This window comes from Choloepus didactylus, chromosome 25 (genome assembly GCF_015220235.1).
Source record: "Choloepus didactylus isolate mChoDid1 chromosome 25, mChoDid1.pri, whole genome shotgun sequence".
NCBI lineage: Eukaryota > Metazoa > Chordata > Mammalia > Pilosa > Megalonychidae > Choloepus > Choloepus didactylus.
This window is the reverse complement of record NC_051331.1, coordinates 9,165,545-9,167,932: the sequence shown is the minus strand read 5'-3', so window position 1 is coordinate 9,167,932 and position 2,388 is coordinate 9,165,545. Positions and strand designations below refer to the sequence as shown.

The window sequence follows — 2,388 nt, the reverse complement described above, 5'->3', positions numbered from 1 at the left end:
ATTTATGGTATGTGACTCTATCTCAATAAAATTGAGGGAGCAAAAGGCATTAAAACCTATGATCCAACACTGCCACCATCTGTCACCCCAGCTCCAGCACTGGCAGCCTGTCGCCCCGGCCCCACCTCCTGTCTCCCTCTTGGTGGGCTCTGTTCCTGGTCCTGCAGATGATGTGCCCTGTTCTTGTCACTGGCTTCGTCCCCCCATGGATCTGGTCAGAGCCGTATCACCTGATCCTGGGCCTGCAGTGGCCTGGGGAACCAGGAAGTGTCCATGGGCTACCCCTCAAAATACAACATCTTTTTCCTTGGCTGATGTAATGAGTCAACAGTTAGCTAAAAAGTTGCAATTAGAAGAAGATGCTGCTGCTTTTCCTGAAGTTGCTGTTGCTGAAGGACCATTTATTACTGGAGAAAACATTGACACTTCCAGCAACCAAATGCTGGCTCAGATGCTACAGGTGGAATTTGATGGAGAATATGATGCACAGCTTTGGTGTGAAGAAAAAAAAACATCAGAGATAGCATAGTTTCCGTTTCCTTTGAAGATTTTTGAAAAGTGCATCCTTATGACCATGTAGCTCTGAAGGTGAGGTTGGCTGGCAGGATAGCCATGATGATCCCTACATCCCAGAAAATTTAGTTCCTACTCCCAAAAAGGGTTTTATTGGAAAAGGAAAAAGTCACCACCACCAAACACAATGAAGTAATATGTGACAGAATGTATACAGCAGAATGGAAAATTTTGCAGCTGAATTTCAGGTAGAGGTTGGAATCGGAATGGATTTAAAACTATCAAACCATGTTTTCAATGATTTAAAACAACATGCCTATTTAGAAGAATGACAAAGTTGCTGCCTCAATGAGAAAAAGGAGCATTCTACTGTGGAAAAATCAGTTGCTCCTAAGTCCAGTTTATTATGTATAAAATGTTCAACTCTGGAATGTTGGAGAAGTCACTGGCTGTGTTAGAACGGGAAAGGAATCTGTTATCTTTGGTGCATATGGACAGAGCACGGAAGATGTAAAAGAAGACAGTAAAGTTAAACATACAGAATGTGCCATCAAGGCATTCAAAACAACTCTTGATGAGTTTCAGAATCATGATGAATATATTAAAAACAATTTCAGGCTTAAAGATCACTTCAGCAAATTAAATCCACATAAGATCATCTACATGTGGGCAGAGAAAGGAATTCACAATCTCACAAGAAAGCAGAGAGTGGAATTCCTTGCCCAACAGTTGAAATGCTCAAGAAACACATTTTAGTTATGTCTTACATTGGCCATGATCAAGTTCCAGCCCCTAAATTAAAAGTAAAACTCATTAGTGAAGAAATGAAAGAATTCTACTATGAGACTCTTCATATGATGCAGCAGGTATATAATGAAGTACACTAGTGCATGCTGACCTCAAGCATAATATGCTGTGGCATGCTGGAAAGGTCTGGTAGATTGACATTGGAGAAAATGAAGAAAGATCGTGTTCAGGAGAATGGAAGAAAGCCTTCTTCAGTTTTGCAAGATGATGGAGGTCTGTCAGTACCCAATCCCCAGTGTCTTTAAATGTTAACACAGTGGAGACTGTCAGCTGCCAATGGCAAATGAAGTTATGGGTGACTTGAAATATCAAAAGAGGAAACATGAGTCATGTACAATGGTGCCTCTGTGTTTGTTTTTTCTTTGAAATCCATGTGCCAAATGTGTGGAATTTTTAGCTCAGCATCAAGAGAATAGAATGTCACTACCTCTCATCTTATGAATATAATATATAATAAAATAATTCTTTAACAGCTTAAGATTATCTAGTAAAATAGACATTTCTTATCACTATTTATGATATAAAAATTTTTGATGGGAATTTTTAAAACTTAAGGAACATTTCCAAATATGAGAAGAAGGGACAGAGGTGTTTACAAGAGAGAACTTTATTATAAATTACTTGCTTTTTTCACTTCCCTACTTTGTGATGCATCTTTCCTCAATTATTTTGTTTGCCTAAATTTAGCCCTTTTCAATTCTTTTCCAAGACAAAAGTTTCTTCTCTTTTAGTGAGTGTTATAAATGGAAATTTGATTTCAGAATGGCTGGCAGAAACAGGACTAAGCAATGTCATACAGGTATACCATAAAAATTAACAGAATTCTGCTTTTTTAAATAATTAAATCCAAGGAAAGTCATCACTGGTTTCTTAAAGAGATAAATTTGTAAGAACTTCTTAACTATCCAAACTTTTTTTAAATTTATCCTTCAGCTTTTAAGTTAAATTACATTTATGTAAATTGGTTAGGATGTAACTCATGATGTAGTTGCTCTACATTTATAATGAAAATGCAGCTTTTCTAGAAGGAAAGAATTTAAGACTTAACCGTGTTTGATAAATCTTAAT

The 2,388-nt window shown here is 37.2% G+C and overlaps 1 pseudogene; it reads left to right on the top strand.

Annotated features, from left to right (window-relative positions):
- Window positions 1-205: 205 nt before the first annotated feature.
- Window positions 206-1,528, top strand: LOC119520362 (annotated as a pseudogene).
- The last annotated feature ends 860 nt before the right edge of the window (window positions 1,529-2,388 follow it).